Here is a 14,492-nt window from a genome sequence, read left to right as displayed (position 1 = left end):
CTTTCCTCCCTATCCAGAGAGGCGAACGCTGTCTAGACAGTCCAGCCCATAGATTATTTCCATTTCAGCTCCACTCCTTCTTCACCTGCTCATGAGTGGTGAGGACTCATCAGTAAGAAGATCCTTGGATTCTCCGCATATAAGATGACCAGCAAGGAGAGGATGGGAAGGATGGGGAAGACCTATCTTTTGTGTTATGAAAAGCCTGCACAGACAATGAATGACTCTATGGGTCATTCTGATCCTCCAGGCCCTCCTTGGGTGAAGGCAGCTTTGAAAACCAATCAGGGAGGTGACTTTTTTTTTTTAAATGGGGGAACAGGATAGGCACGGTGGCTCACACCTATAATCCCAGCACTTTGGGAGGCTGAGGAGGGCAGATAGCCTGAGCCCAGGAGTTTGAGACCAGCCTGGCCAGCCTGGCAAAACCCCATCTCTACAAAAAAAAAAAGTTACAAAAATTAGCTGGGTGTGGTGGCACGCACCTGTAGTGCCGAGCACTCTAGAGGCTGAAGCAGGAGGATCGCTTGAACCCAGGACCTCAAGGCTGCAGTGAGCCCTGACCATGCCACTGCTCTCCAGCCTGCATGACAGAGTGAGACCCTGTCCCAAAAAAAAAAAAAATGGGGGGGGGGGGTGAGTTAAAGGAATTGCAGTTGTATTTTCTTTTTTTTTTTTTTTTAAATCTATTCTTCATCTAAACAAGTATGATCAATCCAGTCCAACAGGATCGACAGTCTTACCCCAGAAGTGGAAGGGGCAGAGTTCCTTCCCACCGACCACCAAAGCAGAGCCCAGCACCCTGAATAGGGGGGCTAGAGTTAGCAAATAAAAACAGGCTACCCAGTTAAATTTGAATTTCAGATAAATAACTTTTTCTCTTCTTTTTTTTTTTTGGAGACAGAGTCTCACTCAGTCACCCAGGCTGGGTGCAGTGGTACAATCTTGGCTCACTGCAACCTCTGCCTCCTGGGTTCAAGCAATTCTCCTACCTCAGCCTCCTCAGTAGCTGGGATTACAGGCACCTGCCACCATGCCCAGCTAATTTTCTTTGTATTTTTAGTAAAGACAGGGTTTCACCATGTTGGCCAAGCTGGTCTCGAATGCCTGACCTCAAGTGATCCACCCCCTCAGCCTCCCAGAGTGCTGGGATTACAAGCATGAGCCACTATGCCCAGCCAGATAAATAACTTTTTTTCTACTAAAAATTACTTTTCAGTTATCTGAAAGTTGAAGTCACTGGGCATCCTGTATTTTATCCAGAAGCCCTGCCCATTGGGGATTTGACTCTGGAAGGAGGGACCTAGAGGCACAGAGCAAGAAGTGACTCCCAGAGGCTTCCAGACGGCCAAGAGTCCAGGGGGCATAGCAAGACCCAGAGCCGGTAGTGCCATGTGAAAGGGACCATCACTGGACAGGGGCTTCCTCCTGCCTCAGTTTCCCCCCTCCTGCCTAAAGCTCATCTCCAGCTTTCCTCTTGATTCTGAGAGCCACCTGATAATCATCCACGAGACTCCTTCCACTGTTATGCATTCTTCACTGCAGTTTTCCCAAATGTATCCTCTTTCCCAGTTCCCAGGCCAGTCTCAAACTCCAGTTTGGCCAAAGCATGCTTCTGTCTGCAGTGAGGTCAGGAGTTCGAGACCAGCCTGGACAACATGGTGAAATCCTGTCTCTACTAAAAATACAAAAATTAGCTGGGTGTGGTGGCAGGTACCTGTAATCCCAGCTACTCAGGAGGCTGAGGCAAGAGAATTGCTTGAACCCGGGAGGCCACTTCTCAGGTATACAGGAGGCAGCTCTGCTTGTTCTTGACCTCAGCCATGCTACAGAAATATTTCTGCTTGGCCTGGCTGTTCGTGGGCTCATGGGAGAGGGGCCATTTGTCAGGTTGATTTTAGTGCAGTTCTGGCTCTGCCACCCCAGTGCCCGCTCCCTTTTATTTGCCTCCAAAGGCTGGTGCTGGCAGGGGCAGGAGTAGGTTCTGCACTCCATTTTTTCCCCGTAAAGAGTCCCTCCCGTCCTCTTTCAGCCCGACTGAGAGTGGCTCGATGAAGCCACTTGCTAAAGAATTCTGGGGGTACGGAGCAGGCATGGGACACAGGACCTGCCAAATATGAGAGAAGGCAGTGGGGCCTGCCCTTGAGACCCATTCCTAGAGGCCCTGCCCCAGCCAGCCCAGGAAGTGCCCTCCACCCGGCGGCTCCGACCCTCTGTCCCTCCTTCACTGCTTCCTGCATACCACACTGTTTAAAAAGAAGGTTAACTGCATCATGCCACATGCTCAAGGTCCCAGATACTTGGGAGGCTGCAATGGGAGGACTGCTTGGGCTCAGGAGTCGGAGGCTGTAGCGAGCTATAATTGCCCACTGCATTCCAGCCTGGGGGAAGAAAAGAGAGAGAGATTTGGAACGGTACAAATTCAGGTTTGAACCCTGGCTCTACTTCTCCCTGGCAGTATGAATGATCTCAATGGCTATAGCTTGATAAACCTCAGGTGATAAATATTACCCCATCATCAAATGGGGTAATAAATGAATCAAACGGGTGCAGTGAAATGACGCAGGCGAGGTGCTTCCACAGTGCAGAGGACACCCCTAGCCCTCCCTCCTGCCCTTTCCTGCACAACAGGAGCCTTACCCCATCCCTGGAGACAGAATTTGCAAAGTGTGCCAGAGATAGTGGTCTTGTCTTCCCCGTCCTGACCAGGAACTCACAGACAGTGCCTGTAGGATGTCACAGAGCAGCCTCAACCAGTGCCGGGTAACAGTGAATCATAATAACAATAAAAACTGATCCCATTTATTTAGCATCTTTATGTCCCAGTAACTGCAGAGGGAATAAATAAATAGCAAAACCCTTTGCTTGCTGTCATGAAGTTTACATGTTTTATCTCAGTCAATCCTCACATTTGCCTTAGGAAATAAGTACTATTGATACGCTCATTTTACGGAGTAGGGCACTGAGGCTCAGAGAGGGGGAGTGACTTGCCCAAGGCCACCCAGCTTAGTAAGTAAACTGGGATGCAAACCCAGGGACTCCAAAGCCTGTCCCTTTATGACTGCTTCATTTCACTTAAGCTTCAGGAGAAGGCTGTGAGGTTGGTTCCACTTTGCCATTGATGAAGGTGAAGTCACTTGCCCCAAATCACCAGGTAGGTCAGGCACAGGGATTTCATTGAATGCCAGTGTGCCTGACTCCGCAAGGCCATGGGGCCCTCATCTTACCACTAGAAGGGCCGCCTCTCAGCATCCCTGGAGGAAGCCAGCAGAGCATTGAGTTGAGGGTCCCTCGAAAACCCTCTCATTGAAAGAGATCCCAATCCGCCTTAGGGCCATTGAGAAAGGCAGCTGCACACCTAAAGGACGCTCGTCCGCCAGACACGGCCAGCTCCCAGGACTGCCAGGGAGCCCGCCCAGGAGGGAGATGCTGACCTTCCTCCAGCCCCATTTCTAGTTCTCCCCACTCCTTCCTTTTTGGAGGCCAATGGGCACCATGTCAACCACAGCCCCGTTGTGCTCAGCCCAGGCACGAGGTCTCAGGAAGCCTAGCCTATCAGAGTGCTTGTTCAGTAGTTCCTGCCCAAGTCCATAATCTGCTGGAAGAAGGCCGCTGCTCCCCTGACCTCCCCTCTAAGCACCCCCTAAGAGCACTTGCGAGCCAGTGATGTCTGGAGCCCACTCTCCATGGCACCCACTCAAGGCTTCACAAGGTGATTTTTCCCTTCTAGAAAGCTTTATTATTATTATTTTGAGACAGGGTCTCACCTTTGTCACCCAGGGTGGAGTACAGTGGCACCATCTTGACTCACTGAAACTTCTGCTTCCTGAACTCAAGCGATCTTCCTACCTCAGCCTCCCAAGTAGCTGGGATTAAAGAAACACACCAACTCGCCTGGCTAATTTTTGTATTTTTTGTAGAGATGAGGTTTTACCACGTTGCCCAGGCTGGTCTCAAACTCCTGGACTCAAGCTATTCGCCTGCCTCAGTCTCCCAACGTGCTGGAATTACAGGCATGAGCCACTGCGCCCGGCCTAGAAAGCTTTTTCTTTTTAAACCCAAACTACGTGTTTAATTTTTCCGTGCCAGCACCCCAGCCTACTGCACATATTAGAAACATGGGTAGTAATGCCCCTCTCCTACATGGCTTCAGAGCTAAGGTAGGAATTCTTACTTAATGGGAGAGGCTAGTGCCAACTTGGCTCAATTTTTACCATATTTGCTACCTCTAGCTATTAGAATTAGGCAGATTTGGATGTAAATACAAGCAATGTCCTTGCAAGTGGTGATTAAATTGGGGTAGACTATTTTAATAGTTTGTTAACTAGTTCCTCTGTGTATTACTCAGGAATTTTAACTGTAAGTGACAGAAATCCAACTCAACTAGGTTCATGAGGGAAGAAAAAGGAGAGGCGGGACTTAGGTATTTATTGGATCATGAAACTCAAGAGTCCAGGGTAGTATTAGTTTCAGCTTCAGGCACAGCTAGATCCAGGAGCTCAAACAAAGTCAAGCCTCAGTCTCTTACCCCATTTCTGTGGTTTTTTTTCTGTGTTGGCTTCTGCTATGTGCTGAATTATGCAAGTCCCACCTCCAGTATGTTGAAATCCTAACCCCCAGTTCTTCCAATTTAACTGTATTTTCTGATAGGGTATTTAAAGAGATGGTTAAGGTTAAGTGAGGTCATTAGGTGGACCTTAATCTGTTATGAGTAGTGTATGGCTGGGCAAGGTGGCTTACACCTGTAATCCCAGCACTTTGGGAGGTCAAGGAGGGCGGATCACAAGGTCAGGAGTTGAAGACCAGCCTGGTCAATACGGTGTGACCCCATCTCTACTAAAAATACAAAAATTAGAGGGTGTGGTGGTGGGCTCCTGTAGTCCCAGCTACTCAGGAGGCTGAGGCAGTAGAATCAATTGAACCCAGGAGGCAGAGGTTGCAGTGAGCTGCGATGGCGCCACTGAACTCCAGCTTGAGCGACAGAGCAAGACTCTGTCTAAAAAAAAAAAGAAGAGGAGATTAAGACACAGACACACACACAGGGAAGATGATGTAAAGACACTAGAAGACAGCTACCCATCTACAAGCCGAAGAGAAGCCTCACAAGACATCAACAATGCTGACACCTTGATCTTGGACTTAGCCTCCAGAATTGTGGGGAAATAAATTTCTGCTGTTTAAGCTGCCCTGTCTGTGGCACTTTGCTATGGCTACCCAAGGAAACTAATGCAACTTTGTTGTCAAGCACCCTGTCTTCACATAGTGACAGCATGGCCCCTACAGCTCCAGGTGAACATCCCCAGCTCAGCAACCTTAGGAGAAAGAGGCTCTTTCCCGCAACAAGTCTAACAAAAATCTCAGAATTGTCTCTCATTGGTCGGCCTCTGGTCACATGTACACTCCTGACCCAATCCCTGCAGTCAGGGGGATGAAAGAGGCTGATTGGCCAGATCTGAGTCATGTGCTACCACTCAAGCTAGGGTGCAGTCAGCATCGGTCAAACTACCAGGCCTCAGAGTAAGGGAGGGTGTCCCCTGGGGAAGAGCAGGTGCTAGGAAGCTGAAACAGCAGGTGTCCACTTTCCCCTACCTTTAATCTTCCCCCACCTTGCAAGCTCCTCTCCACTGAGCTGCCTGGGAGCTCTTTCTCTTTTTCTTTTTTTGGTTTTAATTTTCTTTGTTGCTGTTGTTGTTGTTTTGTAGATGGAGTCGTACTCTGTCACCCAGGCTGGAGTGCAGTGGCACCATCTCAGCTCACTGCAACCTCTGCCTCCTGGGTTCAAGTGATCCTCCCGCCTTAGCCTTCCTAGTAGCTGGGATTACAGGCCCCCATTATGCCCGGCTAATTTGTGTATTTTTGTAGAGACGGAGTTTCGCCATGTTGGACAGGCTGGTCTTGAACTCCTGACCTCACATGATCCACCCATCTGGGCCTCCCAAAGTGCTGTGATTACAGACATGAGCCACCGCGCCTGGCCAGAAGCTATTTCTTCATTTAAAATCAGACTACCCAAGTCCCTCCTTCTGGAAAGGGTCAGGGTCTGGCCATGCTGACCTCTCCTCCACTTCCCCTCTCAGGGAACCTCTGCCCCTTGCCACTCTTTACACATGACAAGCACTCTCAGCTCTTGGGGCATCTTGCTGTGTCCTCCTTTACCTCGAAAACGTCTCTACTTCCTCCTCAAAGCCCACATTCAACATCACTCTCTCTGGGAACCGTGCCCTTTTGAGGCAGACCCACCTCATTTCCAAAGTAGAACTGGATATCATGATGATAAAAGGCTGGACACACTGCTTCAGTGCAGATCTGCTGGCTGTGTGACCTTGGGTAAATTAGTTACATCTCTGTTCCTCCATTTGCTTAGTACCAAGCCCCCAGGGCTGTTGAGAGACACAAATGATTAATACATGAAAAGCACTTAGAACCGTTTCTAGTATGTGGAAAATGCCTAGTAAGCGTTAGCTGTTATTACCTCATGTTTGAACACACCTCCACTGGGAGTTACCTGTTGGCCCATCTGTTTCCCTTATCAAGTCTGCACGCTCCTCCGAAGCAGGGTGTCTTCGCTAGCTCAGGCTGCTGTAACAAAATACCAGAAACCTGGTGGCTTATAAATAATAGAAATGGATTTCTCACAGTTCTGGAGGCTGGAAATCTGAAATCAGGTGCCAGCATGATGAGGTTCTGGTGAGGGCCCTCTTCTGGGTTAGGGCTGACTCCTCCTATGTCCTCAGGCGGTGGAAAGAGAGCCAGGGAGCTCTTTTCAGTCTATCTTCTAAGGGCACTAATCCAGTTCGCAAGGAATCCACCTTCAAGACCTACTCACCTCCCAAACACCCCACCTCCAAATACCATCACTTTGGGAATTAGATTTCAACAAAGGAATTTGGCAGGGGACAGAAGATGCAGTCCGGAGGAGAGAGAGCGTATCCATCACATCGGCTCCACGGTGCTTAGGAGGTGTGAGGTGTGCTGTATCCCCAGCACAGAGAAGGTGCTTGGAACTTCGTAACCATGAATAAGTGAATGAGTGAGTGAGCGATTAAGCGAGTGACTGAATGAACACAGAGGAAGAGTCTTGAAAAACAGATGGAACAGCCTTTTCCCTCGGTCTGCGCAAACCTCCACCTGTCCCTGAAACAGCCCTCAACCCTGAGCCAACCCCACCCCTTGTCCTCGAAACCGTTTTCCTCCTACTCCATTCAGCTGAAATTCAAGTGCAAACCACCAGGAAAACCCAAAGAACGTCCATGGGATAAATCACCAATTACTAATCAGGTCCATCCGTCCCACCATTAACCACTATTTTCCCTGCAAAAAGTAAACACGCCTCCTCTCCACCGCCTGACACAAGGGCCGTTAAACCCAGGAAGGGCGTGTCTCCACAGCAGCCCAGAAAAAACTTGAAAGTGGAAAAACACGGTGGACTCAGTGATGCAGTGGTCGTTAAGATAGCCAAAAGGTTTGTTTCAGCCTTGACGGAAGCCATTGCTCTCCGATTTTGTCTCCTCTATCAGATCGGACGGTGTGGACTTTGATAAGACACCTTTCTCAGGTCGGACAAATCTGGGCTTGTTTGTCAAGCACTTGAGTTTCTTTGAGATTTGGCCCTGGCGCTGGGCTAGGCATGGGGGTTCCCAGAGGCTCTGGTGCAAGGCAGGTGAATCTGAACAGTGCTCCCCAAAGGAAGCAGGGGTGGTGCTTCAGCAGCCGGGGAGCACAGCTCCCCGCACTTGGGCGACACATTTGGCTCTGGCTTCTGGCAGCTAAGGCAGAAAGAGAAACACATGGGGTTGCATAGTTTTCATTTTCCAACAACAGAAAGCATGTTCAAACCTCGGTAGAGACAACATTTTTCCTGGAACCAGGCTCCAGAAGGAATGTATCAGGGGCCTGTGGGGATAAGAACACCAGGTGACAGAGCAGATGAGTCCTGCCCTGTTCCTCCGCCCCCAGTTCATTTGTTCATTCAAGCATCCAACACCTGTTGAACCCTCATGCTGTGTCTGGCCTCACGTGGGACGTGGGGCCACAGAGAATGCATGACACAGTCCCTGCTACCCAAGGTTTCCAATTCTCTCCCTCTCCCTCCAGCCCCACACCCCCACTACTCAGTTCACCACATCCATCCTCCCACCAGGAACAACCACGCCAGCAGTGTTACCACGAGTGCTGGATTGGACTTCCTCCCTTACTTCTGGAATATAACCATCTAGAGAGGAGATGGGGGCCAGGAGTTGCCTAGGTCCCCTCCTGTCCTCAGCAGCCAGCCTCCCACTTCCTCTTTGCTAACAGAACCCCAAGCCTTAGCAGGTGCGCCCAAACCCTAGGGGACGCATGCTTGATCTAAGAAGCCAGGGCACTCCCATTCCCCTTCATTGGCTGCTCCCTTCCCATTTCTTATAGCTAGAGATGGTCACATGATCCAGTTCTGGTCAAAGACATGTCTGGCCTCTGGGAAAGTTTTGTTCTTCTTAGTAAATGGGGAGCCCCTACTTTCTGCCTTGACATGATGCAAAGATATGATGCAAAGACAGTGACAGTGCTCCAAGCAGTGGCAGGCTTCTTGACTGTGAGGGAATATGTCTGTACTGTTCAAGGAAATACATTGAGGATGGCAGAATAAGGAGAAAGACAGAGTCTGATGTTAACTTCGAATCTTTGAACCAACCTAGGATCGACTGCTTGCCTGCAGATTCCTAGTATAAGATGTCGGCCGGGTGTGGTGGCTCACGCCTGTAATTCCAGCACTTTGGGAGACTGAGGCAGGTGGATCACGAGGTCAGGAGATCGAGACCATCCTGGCCAACATGGTGAAACCCCATCTCTACTAAAATACAAAAAATTAGCTGAGCATGGTGGCGCAAGCCTGTAGTCCTAGTTACTCAGGAGATTAAGGCAAGGGAATCACTTGAACCCAGGAGGCAGGGGTTGCAGTGAGCCAGGATGGCTCCATTACACTCCAGCCTAGCAACAGAGCAAGAATATATATATATGCCTTGATTGCATAGGCTACTGTTAGTTGGTTAATCCTATTTGCTTACAGCCAAATGCATCCCAATGGATACAACAGGTATACGTACAATATAGGAGAATCCGGTCTTAGCGACCACAAGGGGAAAAAGTATGCTCTGGGGTAAAATGATTCTGGCTTTCATGCTGGTCATGAAATGGTAGCTAACATTTATTTAATATGTGTTTTTCTTTCACCTGTCTGCTGTTGGTGCTATATGTTTTTGAAAATTCATTTTTACCTCGCCAAGCGCATTTCATCACTGGATTCGTGGAAAGACGAAGGAGAGACTGGATGTGAAAGGGCTGGACATATTTTCTGTCTGTCTGGCTGCCTATCTTATTCACTGCACTTTCCCAGTACTAGATAAAGTGTTTTGATTTTGCTGTTTTATTTTTAGAGACTGGGTCCCACCGTGTCATTGAGGCTGGACTGCGTGGCATAATCACATCTCACTGTAACCTCAAATTCCTGGGCTTAAGTCATCCTTTCGCCTCGCCTCCTGAGTGGCTGAGACTACATACAGGGACACACCACCACTCCTGGCTTTTTTTTTTATTATTATTTTATTTTTGAGACAAGATCTTGATATGTTGCCCTGGCTGGTCTCGAACTCCTGGCTTCAGGCAATCCTCCCGCCTCAGCCTCTCAAAGCACTGGAATTACAGGTCTGAGCCATCACCCAGATAAAATTTTGTTGAACAAAAGAATAAAGCTCTTTACTTCCACCTATAAAATGAGGACTCAGTAGTTATTGCCAAAGGTATGCCATTGGTTAATTTGGATCCCTTCCCCATTCCTTTTTGGGCTTCATTCTTAGAATACATAGATTTGGGGGGGTGGGGGGACGGAGTCTTGATCTGTCATCCAGGCTGGAATGCAGTGGTGCAATCGTGCCTCACTGCAACCTCTACCCCCTGGGTTCAAGTGATTCTCCTGCCTCAGCCTCCCAAGTAGCTGAGACTACAGGTGCCCACCACCATGCCCGGCTCATTTTTGTATTTTTAGTAGAGATGGGGTTTCACCATGTTCACCAGGCTGGTCTCGAACTCCTGACCTCAGGTGATCTGCCCACCCCAGCCACCATATCCGGCCCAGTCTTAGAATACTTAATGAAGATTATCTTGATAAATGTTATCAAAACATTAAATTGACAAACACCAAATTGGTCTTTTTTTTTTTTTTTTTGCTTGTTCCAAAGTACTTTCTGTATCTATGATTGCACTGCCTAAATGTTATTCTAAACTTTGCACATGAGAAAACGAAAGCTGAGAGAGGTCAACTGACCTTCCCAAGGTCATTTGCTGATGGTAGAATCAAAGAACAAGAGGCCAGGCTGTCTTGTGCCGAGCCCTGGCCTCTCCCCACAGCCTCAGGGTGGTGGGGTGGGGCCTAGGGGAGAGGCGATGCTAGAGGTGGTGTGGATGATGGATGGCGGTGCCCCAAACCCCTTCTTTAAGGGGTCCCATCCCTGCCTTTCACTTCCTGCTCCAGCTACACATGCCTGTCATTTAAGCCTCAGCACTTTGACAGGCCTCGAATGCCGGCCCCGGGACTCCCCCAGAAATGCCTATGCTATCTTTCTCTGTCATGTCAATGCAGGGCCCTGACCTCAGCAAGTTCAAACTGTGCAGGCCTGTGAAGACCTCCCACTCAGCCGGGAGCATGGCTGGTTTGCCCCCAGATCCTCAGCACACAGCGGGCAGCCCAGAGCCAGGCAGGGCTTTGCTGTTCGGTGCATTCTGTCCTGACTTGATGCCCATAGAGAGAGAGAGAGAGAGAGAGAGAGAAGGCCATCTGTTTCCCAGGTGGAGAAACTGCATGGGGAGGACATTTTTTTCTTAAAGACTTGGGGAATGAAGAGTTAACTAAGGTGATACAACTTGGAGCCCAGGAAAGGGGATTTGGGCGGAGGCTGTGGAGGGGGCCGTGGAGTGAAGAAGGCTGTGGTGGTCCCAGGTCCCCAGAAAAGAGGGGATCCTCCTATGTGCAGACCTTCCCACCCTAGGAAAACAGGATACAGGTCTTACCTCCTGTCTTTGAGCCAAAAGGAGGGGGAGTCAACACCTGAGTGTCCCGTATGAGACTGCCTTGCCCAAGGAAAGGGAAAAATCCTTCAGTAGAGAAATCATGACATCCAGTGGACATGTGTGTCATCCCCAGGCTCAGGCAAAGACCTCCAGCCAGGAGGCCTTCTAGGGCAGGGCCAACAAGGCACAGTGAAGTGAGTGCTGGGAGGTTGAGTCTGAATCCTGATTTTGCCTCTTAGCTGTGTGACTTGGGTAAGTCTTCCCCTCTCTGGGGCTCTGTTTCCTCCACTGCAGCGGAGAAGGTCTAAAAGCACTGTTTGTACCATGATGCAGATGGGTTCTCCCACAATCAGAAGACTCCTAGGAGTCTTGCTAGGACTAGGTTGGAGGCAGTGCTACCTAGGAGAAGGAGGGCAAGCTTTAGTATCATTCCGCCCAGGCTGAATGACGAAGCCCGTAACCATCGCCCCGAGCACTCCTGCACGAACGGCTCACAGCTGCTCCCAACCCTACAGGCTGCTGCCAGGATGAGATGAGACCCGCTGCGAGTGCACAGGTAACGGCATTCCTGGAATACGGGGACGCAGGTGTTCGCACCTTGGGACAGCAGATGGCCCCGTTGGGTGTCCGCACCTGAGAAAACCTGTGGAAGGCCTCAAGGCATCCGCATTTCCTGAGCCGGGCTCCCACAGACCTCCCACTACATCCAGGCTGACATGTCACAGGGCTCCAGGGCCAGTGCCAGAGGGAGGTCAAGGCCACGGTTTTGTACAACAGTCATCAGGCCCTGGGAGCCAGGCTGGAGAGGAGGGGTCGAGCCAGAGGAGAGACCCCCAGCCCCCACATCCCACCTCCAGCACGACCCAGAGCGGGAGGAGGAGTCTGGGAGGAAACCTGAATTATAAACCCAAATCAGAGCTCAAATCCCTCAGTTCCAGCCAGAAGAGGACTGGGTTAAGCGGCCTGCAGTAAGGCTCACAAAGGGAGCTGGAAACCAGTTAACTGTGTTCTGGACACAAAGTTCCGTTTTCTCATACCTCAGTTTGTGACTGAGAAATAAATACTCTCAATTTCAGCAAAACATCTGGACGTAGTAGGCCCTCAGGAGAGGGTGCCTGGCTTTCCGTTTCTTTTCTGTCCATGAAATGAGCTCCGGATTGTGCAGAACCCTGCAGGTCCACCTCCCACTCCCAGCAGGTCTGCATGTGAGAAGGTGCCAAGCCATTCATCCAGTTCACCTTGATTTCCCGGAAGAAAAGGATGTGCATGTGACCCTCACCTCTCTGGGGTAAGCCCAGTCTAAGCATGAGACAAGTTTTCCTCACGAACATTAACTTGGTTGTGCACCTACTATGTGCTGAGCACTTTATAGACAGCATCTCATCCCTCAACAGACCTGCAAGGGAAGTATCATCCCCTGCACCGACTTTACCCCCTTCCAGGGGGCGTGGTGTTCCCTCAAGTTGTATGCTTAGAAAGTTAAAGCGCTGCAGCTTGAGCCTGGTTTCTCGCCACTGCCTCCAAATAAGGACTCTGGGCTTAGCCATGTTCAGTGAACCCTGGCTGTGTGCAGAACCTCATGTTGCCACTTCACGGTAAAACGGGACAAGATAACATTCTTTCAACAAGTCTCGCCTGCCAGATGCAGGCTCTGCGCTTTATACGCAGTCTTTCATTTATTCCTCACAAAATTCCTATGATCTACTCTTTCCTCCCATTTTGCAGATGAGGACACTGAGGCTCACGGAAGTTACAGAACTCACCAGGGGCCACTCAGCCACTGAGCAGCAGGGCCGGGTCAGTCCCAGGTCTGTGCGGTGTCAACGTCCTCACTCTTGGCCATTCTGTGATTCTAGGGGAGAAGTCATGCTGTAAAAGAATCCAGGTCATGCCTTGACAGGTTACAATGACCACATCCAGAAGAGCTTTAAGGCCTTCACTGTGCCTTTCAGTTCCTATCATGAACACCACCACCACCACCACCACCATCATCATCTACATGCCTGAAATTGGCAGAGTCTTACGCCCTGAGCTATAAAATATTTCATTTATTTTCCCTTCTCTAACTAGCTTTGTAACCTTGTACAAGTAATCCCATCTCTCTAAGCCTCGGTGTTCTCATGCATTAAATGGGGCCTGTAAACTCCATTTGCAAAAGTACTGTGAGCCGTTGTTTTCATCCCAAACCTCCTCCTCCCTGAACACGCCCGTGAAGTGCCCTCCACCCCCTCACCCTGGATTCCGGCCACCAGCTCTCCTGTCCTGGCTATTAACGTTGGTCCTTGCAACAGGCCAGAACATCTGCCTGTGAACGCCATGGAACTCTGCCCCTGAGCTGGGGTCCTGCCAGCAAAGAGTTTAAACAAACAGAACTGGGCAGACACGAGATGATCCGCCAGTTGTAAAGGGTCGTACCTCACGCCGCGTGCGCTCGGGTTTCATGATAATCCAGGTGATGGTTCTCCTGAGGAGGATTAAGAAGAAAACGTTAGGGGGCTCTGTAGGGAGCAAGAAAAAGGGGTTGTGTACCCAAGACAAACACTACCAAGAAAGTGGCCTTGGCTGACCAATAAACCAAAGTTTGGAAAGGGGTGGGATTGGGGTATTGGAGGAAAGGAAAATTTGGGGTCCTGTCCAACTCTTCCAGTCCCTAAGTGAGAGCTTCACCAGCAGGAGACCTTTCCACTGAATTTGTGGCGAGATTACAGCAATCCCAAACCACTGTGGTCAGAAGCTGGCGGGAGCCCCTGCACATGGGGGAGGAGCAGCAAGCCCACATGCCCTCCATAGCTAGGCAGGTAAGCCAGGAGGGGCACATGGGACCCAGCAGAGCACAAACAGTGAGCCACAGCAAATGACACTGGCCTCCGCGTTGGGAAGGCTTTAGGGAGTGATGGGGACTGCATCGAGCTGGAGGAACACACCCCACCCAAAGCAGACACCTGGGACTGAGCTGCAGCTCCAGCCAGTCTCTGCCAGGCAGGAATGTAGGCCCAGTGGTGCCAGTCTTATTTTTTTTTTTTTTCAAGAGAAGCAGAAAAGAACAAATTTTTTTTTTAATGTGTAGGTTCTCAATTTTTAAACATTGGCAATGAGTTCAAATGGTTTTTGAAATACTATGTGGGCCAAACAAAATATATCTGTTAGCCAGGTTTGACTCATAGGCCACTGGTTTGCAACTTTCTCAAGTTTTGATGCCACACTAAAGGCAATAGGTCCTGCCTGGATTCAAACACCAATTCTCCCATCTGCTGGCTGGATAACCTGGGCAAGTCCTTCAGCCTCTCCAGGTCTCAGTTGCTGCATCTGCAAAATGGGGATAATAGTAGTGTCTACTTGATATGATAGTTGAGAAAACATCATGAAATCATGTCACGGAAATTCGTTGACACAGTGTCCAGCACATGGTAAGCCTTCTGGAAATGTTAGCTTTTTTTTTTTTTTTTTTT

This window comes from Cebus imitator, unplaced genomic scaffold (genome assembly GCF_001604975.1).
Source record: "Cebus imitator isolate Cc_AM_T3 unplaced genomic scaffold, Cebus_imitator-1.0 Scaffold200, whole genome shotgun sequence".
Lineage (NCBI taxonomy): Eukaryota > Metazoa > Chordata > Mammalia > Primates > Cebidae > Cebus > Cebus imitator.
This window is presented reverse-complemented; position numbering follows the sequence as displayed.